This window comes from Podarcis cretensis (assembly GCF_951804945.1).
Source record: "Podarcis cretensis genome assembly, chromosome: 11".
Taxonomy (NCBI): domain Eukaryota; kingdom Metazoa; phylum Chordata; class Lepidosauria; order Squamata; family Lacertidae; genus Podarcis; species Podarcis cretensis.
In genome coordinates, this window is record NC_137180.1 from 36,029,349 (window position 1) to 36,051,805 (window position 22,457).

General features: G+C 43.8%; 1 protein-coding gene and 1 long non-coding RNA gene across 2 annotated transcripts in view; both read left to right on the forward strand.

The window, feature by feature from the left end:
- The window catches only part of NSA2 (NSA2 ribosome biogenesis factor), a 349,067-nt gene that overhangs the window by 12,550 nt on the left and 314,060 nt on the right, over positions 1-22,457 (forward strand). The window lies entirely within an intron of this gene.
- On the forward strand, positions 6,386-9,421 carry LOC307226486. Its single transcript, XR_013843467.1, has 3 exons — positions 6,386-6,440; positions 6,590-6,711; positions 9,143-9,421. It is a non-coding gene; the product is annotated as an uncharacterized lncRNA (long non-coding RNA).

The following is a 22,457-nucleotide window of genomic DNA, read 5'->3' on the forward strand; positions in this document are numbered from 1 at the left end:
CTGGATCCTAAACTGGTCCAGCAGCTGGAGGGGGACCTGCTGCAGTAGTCTGGAGGTGGCACACCAAACATTCAGAAAAACACTGCCCCCCAGCTTCTACCCCAGCTGGCATGAACAGCAGGGCTCTGATTCAGAAGCAGTAGTAGTAGTGGTCCTGCTGCTGCATTCACCTTTACTCCTCCCAAACTGGGAGCTGGGATTGTTCTCCCACTGACACGTTTACAGAGATTGTGGGAAACATACCTACAAGATCTCTCTGTTGGTTTGAAAGAAATTCTCATAAGCCACCTGATCAACAAACGGATGGAATTGTACATGACTTCTATACCCAAGTCTGCGCAAAGTTGCGCCCATGAACTTGTCTTTTTCAGCTAGTAATTTCCACAATCCAATCCTCTGCATGTTTACTCATAATCTGTTTTCCCAGTGGCAAAACATACAGGTACCATGGTGGGTGGGCAGGTCTAGCATCCCCAACCTTCATTTATCGCACCTTAGTAACATGGCCTCAGCGTGGAAACTTGTTGCTGTGACATTAGCTTTGTTTGGTGGAAATCCCTTACTTTTCCCATTTACTCTGTTTCTGATCTGATGCCTTCTACTAGTACGATAGAACAGGCTATAGATAGTAGCTGCCCTCAAGGTGGCCTAGAGCAAGGGAATCAAGAGGAAGTCAGCAGGATTCTGGCAGAAACTCATCCGAGACCAATTATCGTGAAACTTGATTGGTCCTGCTGGAGACACAGTGACTCATACCCTGCCTTGCTTCCTCTCATAACTCTGCAAACTTCATAAATGACAGTTAGCCCTGCAGATGTTTGCCTGTGGCTGTGGTCCTTACTTGGGAATAGCTTCCCCTGAAATCGGTGGAACATTTTATTCTAAGCATGCGTTATATATTGCTTTGCAACAAAGGTAGTAGCTATACAGTAGTGCTGGCTTACCTGGCAACAACGGGGTGCTTGCATCCACCATTTTAATTTCCCACAATGCACCTACACACTGTGCAGCCTGCATTCACTCCATAAGACTCACACACATTTCCCCTTACTTTTTAGAAGGGAAAAAGTGAATCTTATAGAGCAAAAAATACGATAGTTAAAACAGAAACAACCAAACAATAGCCCCGCCTCCCACAAACACATTTAAAAGGCTGTACAATATTAATCAGCCAAAGGCCTGGAGGCATTGTGGGAAATGCTAGGGGCACTGTGGGAAATTAAGTGTTGGTTTCCCAGACCCAGCTGCCCTGCATTAAGGGGAACAGGGCAGGTGTTAGCAGTGAGCCCTGTGGGGTCCCTAGCACCTGTCTGAGAATGCTGCCTTTTTTTGCTTAAATTCATTTAAGCAAAGAAATGTATCTCAAAGAGGGCCATGAATGGAATTTTTAGAGCTTTGAGAACATCTAGGAGAAAGTTTTACTGCGAGAACTGTTTTTGCAACATTTGCTAATGTAGCTGCTACCAGCATGACTGTAATAATGCTTCTTTATGCAATCTTGCAATTTCTACAAATCCTTTTGAAATTTCACTGAAAGAGGAGAAAAGGGAAGGTTGAACACTGAAAAGGGAGAGTTGGCGGAAAACACCCCCTCCCCTCACAAGAATGGAGCAGCAATTAGGACCCAAGCTGCCATATTTACCGTATTTTTCGCTCTATAAGACGCACCAGAACACAAGACGCACCTAGTTTTTGGAGGAGGAAAACAAGAAAAAAAATATTCTGAATCTCAGAAGCCAGAACAGCAAGAGGGATTGCTGCACAGTCAAAGCAGTAATCCCTCTTGCTGTTCTGGCTTCTGGGATAGCTGCGCAGCCTGCATTCGCTCCATAAGACACACACACATTTCCCCTTACTTTTTAGGAGGGAAAAAGTGAGTCTTATAGAGCAAAAAATATGGTACACGTTTTGTTTGACTCAATCGAGAGTTAAGCGGTACACAACTGTTCACCCAGGATGCAAAGTCAATCAGTAAATATGAGACAAAACTATTTTCCGTTTTTAAAAAGTAAGATATGCAAAGCGGAAAGCTGTTCCACTCCCCCCCCTTCCCCTGCCTGACTCGATGAAAGGCATTCTGGTAAAAATATAGCAGGAAGACGTCAGTATTATTAGTTGAGTGTCTTTGGGTCTCCATTAAGATGACAGTCCTTTCTTTAAAGATCTCAGTTTTAAAGTGTTGTCCATTTGAAGTGCTGCCTGGTCCCAGTCTGCTTTAAAGGAAAAGAGCCTTGAGAAGGGGAGGCCTTGAAGTTGCCCATCAGTGGTCAGAAGCACATGGGCACCCAATTGAGGACCCACACCTGATCACCATCTCCCCCCACTTGGGTGAGATGTATTTCTATTTAAATTATAGCAATTATTCCTAAATTTGCAACTATACACATAATTAACACATTCAATTTTTATGCAAATCTGCCAACTCTTTTGTCCACTTTCATGGCAATGCCTAAGTGGCCATCCTACTTATTAGATATTCAAGAAGGTGTAATTTGTGGGGAAACCATGCAATGTGCAGATGGTGGCTGAAAGGGCCCTGCTTTACAAACTATTATTATTATTTAGTGGACTTTTCAGTTGCTTTTTAATGAACAGTAAACTCAAAGTGACTAGCAATATAATACAAAAATTAAAATACAAAGCAAAAACAAAGTAAAAGCAAAAAGCACTGATATACATTTTAAAAAATAATAATTCTGACATATTCCATCCACTAAAAGAGGGCGCAATATCTAACACTCTCCAAATTAAAAATCTAGTTGAAAAGAAATCTGTTGTTGGTAACTCAGAGAAGGTTTGGGAACCTTCAAGCTTCCAAGAGATCCAAAGTTTAACCTCAGAGGATGCTGAGCCATGGTTAAATGCCATGAAGGCTGAACTTGATTCCTTAGAGAGGAACAAGACATGGAAACTAGTTCCAGGCCTGCCCAGGCCACAAAAGGTTTACAAAGTTCAGTTATTGCATAAGTTTTTCAGTGTTAATTTTATGAATTTTTAAAAATCACCATGGTATTTAACAATAATATCTTATGTCGTATAGAGGAGAAATTGTGAATTGTAGTATTTTAATTACCTGTCATCATTCCTTGGCTTCACTCAATTTTGTTTATAACATACTTCCATTTTCTTCTAGTTGTGAGGGTGGGGGATGGGGATGGGCCTCACAAGTGGAGTAGCCTAGGGCCTCTCTTCATCTAAATCCGGCCCTGGTCTAGCCTCTCTAGGAAGGGAGTTCCAAAGCCTGGGAGCAGCTACTGAGAAGGCCCTCTCCCATGTCCCCATCATGCCTGTGAGGGTGGTGGACTGAGAAAAGGGCGTCCCCTGAAGATCTCAGAAACCAGGCAGATTCATATGGGAGAATATGGTCCATCAAATTGCCTGTACCTGAACCGTATTGGGCTTTATAGGTGATAACCAGTTTCTGCCCAGAAACAGACCAGCAGCCAGTGGAGCTGCTGTAACATGGGAGTTGTATGGTTTAAAGAGTTGGCTTTTTACCCAGTTAAAGTATTAGCCAACCTTCATTTTTGAATTGGTGGATATCTGTAGGGCTGTGTCCAGGTTTTTCCTCTTTTTGAAATATTGCAACCCGTAATATCTGTCATGCATGTGTTGTTAAAACTAAAGCAACAGGCTGTCATTGTGAGAACAATAGCAGCAGATGGATATAACAAAGTCTGGATTTCTTGTTTTTTGATGGTTTGAATTTATTTTATTTGTTTGGCCATAAGCCATACAACGCAACACCAAACACATGGCAAATGAAAACAATAAAAGCACAGCATTAGAAATCCAATTATCATTCAATTAAACTCCATAATATTTGTATTTATGTATAAACACAAAAACAGATCTTCTCATCCCGACAACAGTCAGTACAACAGTTTCAAAATACAATTGATTCTCAATGAACATTATAAAGGCAATAATGGCTGTCTGGAGTGTTAAATTCTTATTATCACAGTTAGCAAGCAGGTTTTGGGTTTTGCAAATTATATCATTGTCCCCACTCTTTGAATAAGAGAAGAATATATTTTCAAATGACGAGACAATTAATTGTGGATCTTCCAGTCCTCCCACACTGAAGCTAGACAGGAGACTACGGAGCCTTCAAAGAGCATCTGATGCTGCTATCATATATGATGCAGAAATAAACTCTACTAAACCCTGTGGGACTTCCTGCCAGGTATGTGCATGTAGGATTGTAGCTTTAAAAATAGCTCCTCCAGATTTGCTGGAAGGGGAGTTATGAAACTCATCCCTGTCTCAAAAGATGCCTGGTAGATGCAGGGCTTTTTTCAGCCAGAACTCACCAGAATTTAGTTCCGCTACCTCTTTGGTGAGTTCTGGCACCTCTTTGTAGTGTACCAGCCACTGTAAAGTGGCATGGCACCCAGAGCTGCGTGTTGGGCTGCATGCTGCTTGTGGCTTTGTGTCAGAGGCTGTGAGGCAGCAATCGTGCAGAGAAGAATTTTCCTCCTCAAAATTGTTTTCAATAACTTGGGCTTTCTTCTTGGGGAAGAACAGCAAAATACTGCTGTGTATAATTCTACACGGAATAGTGCTGGACTAGGACCTGGGAGAGAGGGTTCAAATCCCAATCTGTCAAGAAGCCCACAGAATGACTTTGGGCCAGTCACTGTCTTCCAGCCTAGCCTACCTCACAGGGTTGTTGCAATGATACAGTGGAGATGGGGAGAAATTTGCACACCACCAACTCTGTGGAGAAAAGGTGGAATATAAATCCATTAAAAATAAATTAAAAAAATAAATGGGTGTATGAAACTTTTTCAACATACAGCCAGGCAGCTGTATTTTTCACAGGTAGAAAAAAAAGTCTTAAAATTGAACACTGATCAAATTAAACATGTGATTAGATTTTTCCTGGATTTTGATGAAGGGCTCTTCCTGGGGAGTTTATAAAATTCTGTTTTCTTCTTCTTCTTCTTCTTCTTCCTCCTCCTCCTCCTTTTTTCTTAAATGACTCAAACCTAACTAAACAAAGTCTGTCTTCTCAACTAAATTTGACATGCTGAATTATTGAGACAGATGGTTAAAATAAGATTTCCTCCTCCAGTCATTTTCTGACCTCTGCAGGGGCCTGGACTTTGATAATGGGTGAAGCCTTCACCATTAATAAGCATTTGCCTTGTTATTTTCTAAAGAGTCATTCATTAGAAGATAACAGTCATGTGCCCATAAAAGTACTCTTGAACTCAGCTCAGGGGATGACCAGAGATCCTTGTTAATGCCTGAGGGCAAACTGTTTGTTGACTTCACGGTGTCAAGATTGGACACAAAGACTTTGACCTCTAATTGTGCCCAAAGGTTCTCAGCCGGAACACTTATAACCTAGAAGGTTTATCCTGTTGTCTCTGCACCAGCAGATTTCCTTCTGGGATAAAGCGGGGCAAACATATCCATTAATGTAGACTTGTCATGTAGAGCTCAGAAAGATTAGCACAAGTCTGTTCCAAGCATCTGTAAGCAGTGGAATTATTACTGGTCTGAACCTGCTTTAATATTTTATTGGTGTGGGATAGTCTATTCAGGTAGTCAGTTTGCCCCAAGCCAGCTTCACATGCACTGTGTTGTATTGAATACAGCAAGTGTACAGCGTGGGGCCCTGAGGATTAATAGGCATATTTCCCATCTGAACTAGGTATTATTTGAAACAATGCCACAATATGGCTGTACCCAAATCTGGAGGGTGTGAACTTGCTGGAAACAACAGGTGGCCAAGATCTGGATTTCAGCATATAGGAAGAGTTGATCTGTTGCCAACCAGGCAAAGGCAGGAGCTATTATACTTGGCCAATCTGGAAGCTGCATACTGTTTGCCAATCACAGGGGCTGATGTTGTACAGTCTCATGTAGTTCACCACACTGCATTCTAACTTCAAATCATGCCATTCCTGTTTCATATGTTATAATCCCTAACCCGCCATTGGACTACATTAGACTATGTTTTTCTTTCTTTGGTTATATAAAATGCAGGCACCAGGCACCAGCAGCAATAAGTCAAACTTAAGTTGCTTAAAAAAAAAAAAAAAAAAGCAGACAAGGGTTTGAGTTTATACTCCTCCTTTTTTGATGGTTGGATGACTTGTTAAACAGCTGCATTCTTTTCATCTACATTTTTGCAACCACTCCTTGGCTGCTCCCTTTCCCACTTTTTGTCTCTGTGAATGTGCCATGTGGCAGTCCCCTCAATTTCACAGCCTGTTGCAGTCCGGAGTTATTTTCTTTGTAACAGTGAGTTGTTGTTGTTTTAATGCCATGAAGTTCCTAGACAATCACATTTTATGTTCTATGACCCGCTGTGAAAGGAGGAGACACTGCAAATCCAACTCATAGTATATTTTCTTTACCCTCTCAAAGGTTAGCAGGATACAGCAAGGATAATTTCATCACTCTCGCTTAGCCTGACAATTATTGCGGCAAGACCGAAAGGGATCACACTTTAATAGGCTTTAAAGATTTTAGTCAATCGGGAGCCTGTGCTTTACTCTCAATTTTGTTAATTAAAGTTGTGCCTCAGTAGCCACAGAGGAGTTGTTCAGGATTATGGTTTATTATTGTCTTGCAGGGTCATGGATTCTTGTGCAAATGTACAGGAGGAAAGCTTGGTGTCAACTTAAATGAGCGAACGATGACATCTGTGAGAGCATGATTTTTAATTCACCATTATGTCTTTATCCACAACTTCAGGTAAGCTAATTTATACAAGGGGTTTTCTGTAGTTTCCACAGTAGGGCACAGATGTAGCAAAGTTGGGAACAGCATACCATTTTCAAACTGTGCCACAAACAAACAGAGTTTAAATAATTTTGTATCAGTTCCCTGTTTATAGAAGGCTACAAGAGAGGGCATTGCAGTGGTACCTCAGGTTAAAAACACTTTGGATTACAGACTCCGCTAACCCGGAAGTAGTACCTCGGGATAAGAACTTTGCTTCAGGATGAGAACAGAAATTGTGCGGTGGAGGCATGGCGGCAGTGGGAGGCCCCATTAGCTAAAGTGGTACCTCAGGTTAAGAACGGTTTCAGGTTGAAAACAGACTTCCGGAACGAATTAAATTCGTAACAAGAGGTACCATTGTATTCAACTGGAAGGGAGTCAAAGACTGCACTTGTGGGTTTCACTAAGACCCTGCCTTCTTATTTTGCAATAACTGAATCACTGCACCAAACTTCAGATACAGAGAATTATGGCCAAAAGAGCAGTGTAAGACAGGATGGTGAAAACAATACAGACATTTTAATACTAGCAGGCCTAAAGCAGAGGTGGCTAATATGTGGCTCTCCAGATGTTGTTGGACTCTAATGCCCATCAACCCCAACCAGAATGGCCAGTGGTCAAGGAAGAAGTGAATTGTAGTTAATCAAAATTACCCCAACCCCCAGTTTATAGAATCTAACCACAACATCTATCCTAGAAAGATCAATCATCACTCAGGTAGACTAATATCTGTTTTACTGATTTTTAAAAAATGTTTCTATTGCTATTGTTATTTCTGTACTATGTACACAGCTGTTGTTGCTGTTGCTGCTGCAAAAGTGTGTTTTATAAATAAACTACATTTTTGACAGTTTGTACCCCGAGCTACAAATATATTACAGTTCTGAAGATGAATCTCACTGCCAGCCACTCCTGTGACCTTTCCTCTCCTTTCCTCTCTTCTCTCCCCTAAGTCTCCGGACCTAAGGAGATGAGATGATAGAAAACTCCACTTTTCTACAGTCCCTCTTTAATGAATATGGAGCATATCTGAAGCCAAATGCCAGATGGTACTTGCTGAGACTAAAACTGCAAAGGGTTCCTAATTAAACCATTAAACTAGGGGTTGAGAAACAGCAGCTCCCAATTTCTCTCTCCTCTGCTTTTTGATAGCCACATAGAAGACGCCCCAGCAGTCTGCATAAAGATCCTTTCAAGCTCACCCCTACATTGATCCTTTGGGAACCCAGAATGGCAAGAGGCAGTTAATTTAAAGCTAATTGAGAAACCTCTTTCCTGTCTTCACATCACCAAACAAGGTGTCAGGGACTCAGCTGGTCTTTGTACCCCTAACGGGAAGAAAATGTACAGAATAAGGGAAGGGAAGATGCTACCTTGTTTTCATTTCCCACACAAAGCATCGTGGCCTCTGAGCTTTTACTGCCTGAACAGCAAGTTAGCTCATCACTTAGAGCTTCTGAAGCATGATAGTGGAACCAGAGGTATAATCCTAAGTCAACACAAGCTGTAAGCCTTGACGAAGTCTTCTTGGGGTCCCACACCAGTGTGGTCCAGTGAAAATGACTGCTGTGACAGAGTAAGGGCAGATGCTGCGAGAATGGGCTGAGAAAAGAAAATACTGAGGAACTACGTAAGATGCAGGGAATCTAAATCATGGTTGTCAACCACTCTGAGAGACGATTGTGACTAGAAGAGGCCAAAAAGCCTCTTAAAGAAACACAAAGAGAAAGGGAGTTATGGGGCACTGGGGCTGCCACACTGAAAGCTCCACTCCTCACAGATGTGGCACACGCACTATCTGGCACTTGCAAGTTCTGCTAAACAAAGCAGTCAACTGGGCACATAGAGAGCAAGGCAATCCCTCCAGTAACACTGATCCCAAGCTATTATGGACTTGATATACTAATAGTAAGTCTTTGAACTTGGCTTGGTAGCATATCAGCAGTTGGTGCAGATCTTTAAGCAGAAGAGAAATGTGCTTCCAGGATTTCACCCTTGTCAGCAATTGTGCTGCAGCTTCTGGGCCAACCACACAAAAAGTCCCTGGATGTGCATTTACTTCCATCACAGCTGGGCAAGTTTAAGCTTTGGAGAGACTCCTTTGCTTTCAAATTTCATTTGCTTCTGTCAACAGTGAAAACAGCAGCAGTGCAATATGATGGGAGACAGATATCTATATATAGAGAGAGGCATAGATGGAAGCCATGTGGCGATCAAGAACAGTCATTCCCACCCCTGGCCAGAAGTTCTTCCTTAAGCATGATTCCAAAGCTTTCCCCCACCATGAATGACTTGAACATTGTTGAGGGTCTTCTTGGACCACTTGCTGATTTTTCTAACTATCATATCAATTGTAATGTGCTATGGTAATGCTGTAGGATTTTTAATTCTATTTTTACAGACATGCTGCCGACCACCTGAATGAAGCTTCTGGACTACTGGTGGCCTGTGGACTACAGTTTGGGAGCCCCTGGCATAGATGCCTAACACTAGTCATACAGAGAGTTGACTCCAAAGATTACTTATTTAGCTATCTATCACCCATAGATACTACCCAGTCAATTTATCTCCACTGTAATTAGGACAATAAGTTTGCTTAGCCAGAGAAGAAAGGATTCTCAGAGATTCGTTTGTTTGCAGATTTGTATGCTGCCTTTCTGTGATAAAATCAAACTCAGGATGGCCTACAAATAAATATATAAATCATAACAAAAATTAAAAACAAACCTCTGCATCAGTTTTTAAATGGAATAAGATGTGCATGGAATCAAAACAGATGTACAGTCCTGCCTATGATCCTTCTCCTAGTTTGTATGCAGAATAGAAGACAGCAATGTTATTTAGGCAACCAAATCTGCTTTCAATGTGTTTCTGAAATGCAAATGCTGTACAAACATCTTCCTGTGTGCCAAGGCAAAAAGTTCGACTTAAATCTGTGTACAGGAAGCAAATTGTAGGGAATCAGGGGCTGTACAATGGGATTACCCATCCTATTATTTTCCTGGTACTTCCTTTCTCAATGAGTGATGCAGTCATAAAGATCACGGGTGAGGCAACACATCAGGAGAGTAGTGATCAATGAGTCAGTCCTGGACACAGGACAGAGGAGTGTTGAGCAAACGATCCAGTCTGCTTACAGCGACTGATTAATGTCAGCCTCTGCTCCCCCCAGCAGATGGAAATTATTGTAATGTACTCTATGTGCAGCTGCCCTTGAAGACAGCTAGTGCAAAATGCAGCCATGAGGGTGTTGACTAGCACAACTGTACAAGATGACACAATATCTCCAAAGTACCTGAGCTCACTCCAAGGTGCTTATTCTGATATATGAAGACATAAACAGCTTTGGTTCCTTCTATCTCAAGGAGCACCTCCTCCTATATTGTCCTGCCCATGTTTTGAGATCTACCATGGAGCCCTTTTATTTATATCATCACCATACAGGCCTCAGGCTGTACTCAAAACAGGGTAGACTGGCACAGACAGTTAGTTTTGAACACCAGGGCGAAACTCTTCTTTTTCACCTCGCCTTTGTATAAATGTGTGGTGTGAAAGCTGCTATAAACAGATTCACCTGGCACACTTCCGCTGTGCCAGGCATTAGCAGAGTTGAAATACAATCCACAGCAAAGCTTGAGGAAATTGGCCCTGAGTCTTGATTGATGACTGTTCTAAGCAGATTACTCTTTTGCCTGTCATTAAGCTTAATGGTTGCTATTTACAGAGACTGCTGTGGATCCCCACAGCAGCAGATCTGCTTGCATCTCCTCAGCAGATCAAAACCGAAATTCTCTCTTAGTTACACTCACACAACGCACTGTGCATGTCCATGACTTCACTGTCTTATCTTTACACCTGTGTAAACAATCCAGCTCCACAGCCAGAGTTTCATCCTACATGCAGAAACCCACAAAGACAGTTTTCTGAAAATGAATGACCAATACCCCCAACAAAATGAGGGGTAACCAATGGGACATCCTGAAGATATTGCTGGAATACAAATCCCATTATCTCTGATGATTGGCTGTGCTGACTGGGGCTGATGGGAGTTGCAATAAAACAACATCTGGATGGCTATCCTGGAAAGTTTTAACTTTGCATTGTTTCTACATCAATAATTGTCCGAAACCTGCTATTTGCCTCATTTTTTAATATTCCAAAAAGTGCTGGGTTCTGCTCCGTAACTCTCTGACAATTTAATTCCTCCTACTGTGAAAGGACAAGGCCTCTGGGGAGACTTGCCGCAGATAATGAATGACCCTCAGTTCTGGAAGCAACAGTGAGATGTGGGCAGGGCAGAGAAGGTGTCAGGAGAGGGAGAAAAGGACAAGACTAGGCCAGCTGGTTGCCTTCCATCAAGTTCCATCCAGGTGGAAAACACTTCCTCCCCTTGAAGACTTCTTGAACAAGGAAGCTGATACAGACTGGGAATGAGGAAGGTGTACTGGAAAGGAGGGTCAGTAAGTGCTTTAAACTCCAACAGAGTTACCTCAGGCAGCTCAAGCGAAGTCCCAGTAATTTGTTGGGACCCTTCTCCCTACAGAGGGTGAATTCTGAGCAGGCTTCTGTAAGCTTTACAGCAGACTTTTTATTTATTGACATGCCAATTTGTAAAACTAGGAGATGATGGCACTGAGTTTCATACTGAACATCTTGCTTCACTCTAGATTTTGGCATACCCTCCAAAGTTTGACAGAGGAAAATAGGTACAGTGGTACCTCGGGTTAAGAACTTAATTCGTTCTGGAGGTCTGTTCTTAACCTGAAACTGTTCTTAACCTGAGGTACCACTTTAGCTAATGGGGCCTCCTGCTGCCGCCACACGATTTCTGTTCTCATCCTGAAGCAAAGTTCCTAACCCGAGGTTCTATTTCTGGGTTAAAGGAGTCTGTAACCTGAAGTGTCTGTAACCTGAAGCGTCTGTAACCTGAGGTACCACTGTATAGTTGTTTCAATTAAGCAAACAAGAGCTTTGTAGCATAGTGGCCAGCAGCTTAGAGCAAGCAACTCCCATATAATAATAATAAATATCTTGGACTGTGATAAAATGTTCACTTCGGAGATGCTTTTCCCTGCAGGCCAGAATACCTAGTTTTTAAATAGCTGCTGCTTGTTCTTTACTTTCATACAGTTTGTTACATTGATAACAAACTTCAGGACTCTGCACTAGCAAAATTGTGAATTTCAGTTCTCAAGTAAGGTGAGCCAGCCAGATTGGTGAAAAAATGCCAATAAAATAAAAATAAACAAAAAATAATAAAGGAAAACAGCAATTTGTAACACCCCCCCAAAAAAGCTCCAGCATTAGGCACAGATTTGGGGTGCACACAGACATACTTAGAATGACAAGCAGCAAGTGTATTTTGACCATGGGGGTGAGGTCTGTTTCCCCTGCCTTTGCTTCTCAAACCTCATTTTTTCAGCCTTAAATTCAGTTCTCTGTTTCCACTTTCAGATTGCAATTTTTAGAAAGTCCTTACAAAAATTCATTAGCATTTAGTGCAGATTTATCCTAATATACACATGTTTGTATGCAATTTTGCCTACTATACACATCTTTGCAAAGCAAGTTTCACTAACACGATGCATTTCTGTATGCTATCTTTTATAAATATGTGCATTCTTTGCACACTTTGCCCCACTATATGTATTTTTGTACACATTGGTTGGCTGGGGAGCTGCATCACAAAATTCAGAGAAGTGTGAATTTTGAAGGGTAGCAGTGTTTTTGTTCTCATATAGTTTTGGAAATTGTAAATTATTGCTGACGTTATGTGTGCAACCACAGTGGCTTGTGCCCACGGTGAACATGAGTACTTTTGCCTATTAATAGGCGGAGAGGAGTGTTATGAGCTCCGCTGACTGATAATTGTGAATAGGTCTAATCGTGATGGGTTTGCCTTAAAGGGATGCCTGATTAGTGTCTGGGATTTGACAAAAGAATGTTAATATTTCTTAATGGCTGTGGATAGTTCCCTGAATGGGCTATTCACTTACAGGGGTGGGGTCCCAGACACCGCTTGGCAGAATATGAGAAGCAGCAGTTTCAAAACAGCATTAGCCCTATTCAGTTCTTCAGGCAAATGCACCCCTCCCGCAGTTATAAATATTCAATATCCAGGATACGTAGACAGCTGTCTTATACCAAGTCAAAAGATGGATGCTTAACCATGGGGATTGTCTACACCGACCCAACTGGCAGTGGTTCAACAGAGCTATAGGCTAGAATCTTTCCCAATCCTACTTGACAATGCCAGGACTTGAACCTGGGTCATCCATGTGCTCTACCACTGAGCCACAGCCCTCCCAACTGTCTCCACTTGGTTATTGCATGCATGGAAGAAGGAGCAGGCTCATGCAGCCAGCATTAGCCCCATTTCTGATGTGCCCAGTGGCCATGTTTTGCAGAGGCCACATGGTTGGCAATAGTCTAAAAGGGGACGCTATGCATACACAAATGGATGTTTAAGGAAGTTTTTAGTGTTTGATGTTTTATTGTACAGTGGTACTGTTCCAGAGCCCCGTTCGCATCCTGAAGCGGGTCGTGATTTGCTGCTTCTGCGCATGCATGTGACGTCATTTTGAGCATCTGCGCATGCGTGAGCAGCAAAACCCGGAAGTAACATGTTCCGTTACTTCTGGGCTGCTGCTGCAGAGTGCAACCTGAAAAAGCTCAACCTGAAGCAACTTCAACCCGAGGTATGACTGTATTTTTAATATTTTGTTGGAAGCTGCCCAGAGTGGCTGGAGAAACCCAACCCGATGGGTGGGCTATGTATGTATGTATGTATGTATGTGTGTATGTATGTATAAATAAATAAATGTCTTGATTAGTGAATGGGAACTCTGATTGGTTATGCTTCCTGCTCATGTGACCAGGAGTCCTAATTTGGCCTGTGAGGCCATTTGCTCCCAGACATGCCTAGCTGCTCCACCTCTGACATCACACCTGATATCTGGTGTGGGGAAGGTAAAGCTGTGCCTGCAAAAGAAAGGGGGCATTACAGGAAGCTCCTGACTGTTGCTCCAGCAGTGAGGCTTTCATTCAGCGCTTTTCAAATTTGGCTGAATTTAAATTCAGGGCCAAATGCCTCCCCTGCTTGTGGCAGAGCTCTTCCTTTGCAGACATGGTTCGCTTCAAGATTAAGAATCAATACTCCCTTCAGGACCACTGAGACACTAAGTTGTTGAAATAAATAAGAAGAAAAGAAAGAACTGAGAGTGCACTCCTTTTTTAAAAAAATAATATTTATTAAGAGTTTAAAGATTACAAAAAGAAAGAAAAGCCAATAGGTGGACAGGAGAGTGCCTCTAGCTCCACCCCTCATGCGAGCATTGAACTTAATGACCAGAAGGGCAGACGGCAGACATGGAGTATGGGATCCTCTGCCTTGTAAGAGGGCCCACTTGCTTCCAGTTGTTGTCTTATTGTATGTTTGTAAATGAAGCCAATATCACAAAGGCACCTGGAGTGCAGGTGCGCCAGGTTTTGCCTAACATTGCGGGGCCCTGGTGTGTGATGTCATACGGTGTCAGGCTTCAGGGATTCTGATCCCTCCCACAGTGGGCAACCAAGAATTAGGTTCTTGGTTCTTAACAAGTCTTTTATTCAGTATTCACAGAGAGAGGCTTTGAAAAGTGCCTCTATTGCAGTAATGGCATTACACCAAGTAAAGCCCCACCCCCTACGTCTCTCCTATTATACATCATCCCTATGTTGGCTGATCTGTGCTTTCTGCCTCTGAGCTTTCTGTTCTTCTACTTTCAATGCCCACCAGGTCCTGGGAGCACTGGCAGAGGAAGAAGGGTGCAGGGGGAGCGCACTGACCCGGCAGCACAATCCCGGTGGGGTGCCATCGTGGCGGCCCGCTGCCCGTGCTGGGCGCCACGCCCCTGCAGGGCATGCCCCACGCCCCCAGGGCATGCACCAGCCCTGTCCCTGCCTGCTCTCTGGGCCCCCCGGTGCCGGAGCATGAAGCTTCGCCAGTACCTGGGAGAGGGGGGGTCTGGAATGCTTTCTAAAGACACCGTCTGTCAGCTGTCTCTCCCCTGGGGCTTCTTCTTCCTCCTGCTCCTCTCCCAATATTTCCCAGCTTCTCCCCTCTGCAGCCTCTGAACTGTGACCTTCAGCAAACCACTGTTCGAAATCTATACTGTCTCCCTTTTCTCCGGGAAGTGTAGGAGGGGGCGGCGGTCTCCACCATTCCTCCTCAGTCCAGTCCCTGACACACAGTAGAAGGAGACCTGACGGGGCCTATCTTGCCCTCCGAAATGCATGATGGGGCCTAGTCGCAGCTGTAGGAGGGCTCCCACAGTGAAAAGGGGGGTGCTTGGCTCCCATGGCCCCACATAGATGGCATGCCTGTGGAGTGTCTGTGTGCTCTCTCAGCCCAAGGAAATAAAACCTGGCAATGTTGCCCATAGAATATCTGCCTGTCCAAGAACTGATGAAGGCTTGTGTCAGTACCTTTCGTCAGACTGGGGGCAGACGGGGGCCCTGCAAATGGAACACAGAGACCACTCTTAAAATGGAGCATGTGGGCTAGGTCGAAAACAATACCTAGTAATAACTGTTTTAAATATTAGCTTCTTAAAAGACACACACACACACCAAAAAACACTTGGGAAACAGGGAGCAGGACACTCCCGCAGGCAGTTATTAAGCCGATGGGTTAAGACACCATGTGTCAAGTGCAGCAGGGAATGCAAAATGGGAATAGAATGAGAGCGTCAAGCTCTGGAAAAGAGAAGCTGGGTTTTTCTGCCTCGTGGGCACAGACTGTCCAGAGGGACTTGGAAGCTGCTGCTCCTGCTGCCCGTATGCCCTGTGTGAGCCACCAACCATGCTGGTGACTGGCATCACGCCCAACAGCAAGCTTACAGAGAAGCAGGAGGTGCAAGGAGAAGCCAAATTGTCTCTGGGTCATTCATAATAATAATAGTAGCCACTAGCCACCAACTGAAGAGACATCATTTGGTGTTGAAATCGCCTTCCCTCTACCCTCCCTTTTCCCTTTTGCATTCATTTGTTCTCCTTGTGCCACAGTGCCTTCCAGGCCTCAGCCTCCTCGTGCGCATATAAAAACAACATCCCTCTCCAAATGAATTCCATGTCTGCAGTGCTGCTGGCTTGCACACTTGGAGCCGCTCGAATTTTTTTGGCAGCCTGCGTGCAGCTTTTTATGATGGTGGTGGGAGGGAAGCGGCTTCTCTGTGCAGAAGAGGATCCATTAAAGATTCATGGCTGATGAATAATAGAAAATTCAGTCCTTTGATTGCGCTGGGCACACCACGTAGACCTCGGTCCTCATGAAGCTAATTTACAGCAGCTTTTGCAGGGATTCAGAAAACCGCAGTGTGGGTTTTTGATTAAAACAAACAAACACACAAAAAGGCAGGGTTATAGTCCAGCCCTCTGGATGGTTTGCACATGTCAACTTTGATTTGATAGGGAGCAAAACTTTGGCCCCTTGACACCCCCCCTCCCGCAATTTTAGCCACACCGTAGCCCCCTGCCTCCAGCCTTCGAAAGTCAGTGACTAAGGGGACAACACAAAAGGTAAGGAAACAGGGCTCCCCTTTGATGCCTACCCCACTGCAGTTCAAGCAATGCCTTTCACAATTTGTAATCAGCTGTAAGGTAAAGGTAAAGGGACCCCTGACCATTAGGTCCAGTCATGGCCGACTCTGGGGTTGCGGCGCTCATCTCGCTTTATTGGCCAAGGGAGCCGGCGTACAGCTTCTGGGTCATGTGGCCAGCATGACTAAGCCGCTTCTGGCAAACCAGAGCAGCACACGGAAATGCTGTTTACCTTCCCGCTAGAGCGGTACCTATTTATCTACTTGCACTTTAACGTGCTTTTTAACTGCTAGGTTGGCAAGAGTAGGGACCGAGCAACGGGAGCTCACCCCATTATGGGGATTCGAACCGCCAACTTTCTGATCGGCAAGTCCTAGGCTCAGTGGTTTAAACCACAGCGCCACCCACGTCAACAGTAGGTGGAGCCAAAGCTAAGAATACGGGGAGACAGAGCCAATGGTAAATGGAGCTAGCTTTGGGCCATATTTGCACCACAGCTAAAAATGGACATTTTTATACCTTCCAAAGGCCCTGGAGATCTCGGGAGCCTTTTTGGGTGCTGCGCTCTCACACGCTCTTGACTGAAAAGACACTTTTTCAGGACTGTGATCTTACGCGTGCTGAAAAACCTGCGTTTTTGGGTGCCATGTGAACACTCCTCCCTCATGCTTTTTTCAGGGTGAGAGTGAGTGTGGGTCATGTGACACTCCCAGGAGTGCATCCCAGAAGTTGTGTGTCCTGGTTTTGCATCAGAAAAAAATGGAAGATACACATTTCCACAGTCTTGTTTATCCAATATTTCCCCATACTGTTGTAGAAGAACCACACACCTCCTTTACCTTGGGGGGGGGGGAGATTTTTTTGTGTTGTTGCCTGTTTTGCATATCTTGCTACAGGTTCTGAATCATCAATCCATTAACTCTCCCTAGACCTTCACAAGCAAACACATTTCTGCAACCAAAAAATAATAATTCAGGAATGGGAATTGCAAAGTGCACACAAATACACTAATCCGTGGTCACATCAGAGTGCAAGACGCCAAAGGGAACAAAATCTAGACAAGCAGAGGAACTGGAAGTGGCTGAAATTAGAGGAAGGCTCCGCCAGAAATGAACAGCAACCAAGACAAAATAAAAACAAGGAGGAGCAGGGCAGGACCTTGTGACATGGATGCACATAACAAGAACGAGGCGTGGTTTGAAGGTGGGGGCAAAAACTGCCAGTGGAAGAACTGTGAAATGGCAAATACATGCTGCCTGGAAAATTGGTTCTAAAACCTGACTGTATCACTGATGTTTTAGCCATGTAAAAACCATCATGCCCTCCAATAAACTGAAATGATATATGGCTCATCAGAGAGAGAGAGAGAGAGAAGCAGGTGTTGGAGATGGTGTGGTTGTGTACTAAGTCTTGTTTTGTCCCCTTCCTCCTCCTGAGTTCTACAAGGGTAAAACTGAGACTAAAGAGGAGGAAGTTCACAGCCAGGGCCACCCCCACCCCCCGGTTGGTTGTAAGAAGGCAGTCAGGCAGGTAGGAGCTGACAGGGAGCAGACTCAGGTTGGCAGAGCAGTGCCCCATTCACCATAATAAAGGTGCCTCAACTGAAAAATAACAACCTTTCCATTTTTATGTGGTTACAAGCATCTTGTTCTGCTTCTATTACAATATATTCAAAGTAACTTCATAACTCAAAATACATGTCAATCACAGAGTAATTAATTAAGCCATACTTGCATTTGGCAGGGTAAAAATGATAATTGAATGCCCTTTAGAATCAACTGCATGCTGTACAACTGCTTAGTTATAGAGTTTTAGTTTCCACGTCTAAATTTCTTCATTTTTAAAATGATTTCCTTAAGGCTTCCCTCCCCCCCTTCACTTGTGTTGATGGAAGAATACACAGATAAGTGCTGTATGCTTGAATGACAGTTTATATCTTGGATGTCATTCAAACATTGCCTCTGAGATGTTATCCTGGAATTAATTATATCCAATGCAAAATGCCCTTTATGTTTGTTTTTGTCATCATGACTGTCTTCCTAATTGGATATTGAGCGACTCTTTATGTGAGTTTCACTTGGTATCACTGGAACCGCTTTTGCTCTGCACTTGCTGCCAATCTCAGTGACAGCAAGCTCTAAAAAAGGTCAAAATTAACAAAGGCCAATTGACAGAATATCACTTGCAACTGAACTGGGGTCAATCCACAACATACATTTCAAGCATTCTTATGGCACTTTAACAGTTGTGGCTTCCACCAAAAGAATACTGAGAAACTTAGTTTGTTAAGGATGCTGGGAATTGTGGTCTCCTAATAACTCCCAGCACCCTTAACAGACTACAGTTGTACCTTAGATCCCAAATGCCTTGGTACTCGGACGTTTTGGCTCCCAAACACTGTAAACCCGGAAGTGAGTGTTCTGATTTGCAAATGTTCTTTGGAATCTGAACATCCCCTGGGGCTTCCGCAGCTTCCGATTGGCTGCAGGAACTTCCTGCACCCAATCCGAAGCTGCGCTTTGGTTTCCGAACGTTTTGGAAGTTGAACGGACATCTGGAACAGATTCCGTTCAACTTCCAAGGTACGACTGTACAGTGCAACAGAAGGGGAGGGGCAACAGAAGGGGAGGGGTAAAGAAACTGCTTCCTCCCTTCCTCCAAAACAGCAGCCTCTCAAGTTAGGTCAATCATATTCAAAGCTCCGTAGGCTGCCACCACTTCCCTCAGAACCCTTTACCACCGGCTGTAATCCCTGAATTTCTGTGGGGACAGACAGCATAGTAGGTCTGCAGGGTCACTTTCATTAACAGCAAATCCCATCCTTCTATCTCGGGGGTAGTTTTCACTAGCAATGCTCTGTGGATTATTCTGTAGTTAATACCTCTTGTCTTGTCGGGCTGATTAAACGGATAAGTAGCTGTGCCATTTGTATGTTGTTTGGCCCTCTTGATTTTTCATTACCAGCATGAGAATTTTTTAAGCCTCCTTTCTAAGACTTCTTATGAACAAGTAGAAAGCCACAGTGAACTTAAAATAAATCTAAAAACAGATGCCTGCTTAATTATACAGTCATCGGAACAAAGGTTAACTATGAAAAAAGACCTTGCTCAGCTATAGTTCAAATTGGCCAGAAGGCTCCCTGCTAAATCTGCAGATAAGCTGATTTTTTGAGTCTCAGAACAATCTGCAGTCAGAGCTGCAATGTGACCAGTTAGGTTGTACTGTAGTTATTCTATGTATACACGTGTTGACGCTTCCAAGAGCCATTGTAAGGTTGAGGCACTGCCTTTTCCAATATTATAGCTGGTTTAGAGAGCTGTGGAATAGGGCTGCCATACATCCGGATTTCCCCAGACATTACCAGGATTTCAAAGGCGGAATTGACATCTGGGGGGAATTGCTTTGTCCTGGATCTTAGGCAAGTCAATCCATTTTCAGTGGTTACTTTTTGAAATACAGTGGTACCTCAGGTTACATACGCTTCAGGTTACAGACTCCGCTAACCCAGAAATATTACCTTGGGTTAAGAACTTTGCTTCAGGATGAGAACAGAAATCATGCGGCGGCGGCATGGCAGCAGTGGGAGGTCCCATTAGCTAAAGTGGTGCTTCAGGTTAAGAACAGTTTCAGGTTAAGAACGGACCTCCGGAACGAATTAAGTACTTAACCCGAGGTACCACTGTATGTCAACCCTATGTAGAATCAGGTTGCTTCAATCTTTTTTCTTCCTTCATGGGCCCATTCTACCTTTAATCCTGTTGACCCTCACCATCTGAGTTTGCTGTTAGAAAGTATATTTATATATGCATGAATATTTGTGTGCTCCTTAGTTGTTATACACCTTTTCTACATCTCATTTCAAAATGGTACTTTTGACTAGTGATTGCACCCAACCAAGTTCGACTCAGAATAGACCCATTAATGGAAATTAATGAACCTAAGTTCCATTACCTTCAGTGGGTTTGCTCTGAGTAGAACTAGCGTTGGGTACAGCCCCCAGGCACTGTTTGATTTTGGCCTCGCAAGGAGGAGTACAACGGAAAAAGCTCTGGTCGAACAAGCACACTGTGGGAACCGAGCATGTCTCACCCTGTAAGCTGCCTGGATAGAAAACCAGCCTGGGAACCATATGCTCCCTGAGTCACTATGAGCTCCTTATACAAAGAGTATAAGATAAAGCTGCAAATACCAGGCCTATCCTTTTACTGATGTTTATGGATTATACCTGACAGGTTGTGCACTCCCTCACGCCAGTGCTTTAGTGTGTATCTGGCATGATGGTTTGGAAGACAAAAGAGGACAAGTGCATGGCTATTATCGCTCATGCAGGCTGCTGCCTCCTCCTCCTGCTGCTGCAGCAAGGCTGTTTGCTTTCCACACCTACCCATCGATTGTGTGGTACAGATGGAATACTGTCATTTTGTCGCTTGAAAAGGAACTTGAAGGAATATAGTCAAAGGCGGCTAAAGGAAGACCCCAGAGCCTACAGAGTCTACAGTACTGAGTGTTATGTCAAAGTTATCAAGAGCTCACAAATAAGAAGTCAAAGGTTAGGTCACCTCAAAGATCAGTGGGAGTCATCCCAAACATCTTTGAAATTGAGTAGTGATGTTACCTTCTCTCTCTCTCTCTCTCTCTCTCTCTCTGCAGATAGATGCAGACAGGAATAAAGTAAGTGACATTTGGTGTGATGCTGTGGGAAAGAAGATGCCGTAACTATTTTAAGATATACAGTCAAACCTCATGTTACATTTGCTTCAGGTTGCGCGTTTTCAGGTTGTGTCCCGCGGCAACCTGGAAGTACCGGAAAGGGTTACTTCCGGGTTCCACCACTCGCGCATGCGCAGACGTGCAAAATGACGGCACGCGCATGCACAGAAGCGGCAAATTGCTAGCCGTGCACACACAGACGTGGGTTGCGTTCTGCTCATGTTGCGACCGAGCCTCTGGAACGGATCCCGTTTGCAACCAGAGGTACCACTGTACTGCACGCTCCCACCAGCAGCCAGTAAACAAAAATCCTACAAGGAAAGAAAAGAACATGAGAACATAAGGAGGACCTGCTGGATCATCTAGTCTGTTCTCACAGTGGCCAACCAGATGCCTGTGGGAAACCAGCAAGCAGAGTCTGAGCACAAGAGCACTCTTCCCTCCTGTGTTTACCAGAAACTGGTGTTCAGAAGTGTACTGCCTGCAACTACGGAGGCAGAGCACAGCCATCATGGCTAGTAGCTATTCATAGCCCTCCTCCATGAATTTGTCTAATGTTTTAAAGCCATCTAGGTTAATGGCTGCTCTGCCTCCTGTGGGAGCAGGTTCCATAGTTTGACTACATGCTGCAAAGTCAAGGAAGCATGGGATATCAGAGGAGAAAATTAAATTTCACAATTTGTAATTTTCTGGGCAAAAGAAATCATATCCCTCACCCCGCAGTTTTCATGCATCATTAGCATACAGCTGGAATCATTAATGTAGCCTCAAACAAGTGGCCCAATATTATTTCAAGTTGCTTTTTTAAATCACAGGGTTTTAAATCACAGTGTTTGTCTTTTTCAGTCTTTCAGTAGGGTTTTAAATTGAAATCCGGATTACAGATTGATGGCAAGCAAAATGAAATGAAGGAGGCGTATCCTTCATATATTTCATATATCGCTATCAAAGCTTTGAGAAGAATTTGTGTGGAGCTGGGATGTTTCTAGTTGGCATGTTCTCAAACCAGAATAACAACATAATGACAATGTTAACTTTTTGAGTCAGGAGGAAACACTGTCCACTAGTGTGGACAGAAAGCACTGAGACAGAGTCCAGCTGAAAATGCTCATGCACAAAAGTGCACAGAAAAACTAGATTTGTGCACCCACATGCGCATTAATGCTCTGGTGTATACACAGCCTTAGAAAAACAGATCCCATGGATTCCAGTAGCAGTTTTTTTCAGTGGATCAAAGTAACACCCGGGGGGGGTGTCAAAGGGAGAAGAGAAAGATTGTGACTGAGGAAGGCAGGCTTATAACACCCCTCCCTATATGCCGCATTCCCAAAGAAATCAATGCCCTTCATGGGGGAGCTCTGCCAGGGAACAGCATCCCCATGGGCCCACCTGAACAGTAGGTGGGTGGAAGCTAAGAGAGTCTGTGT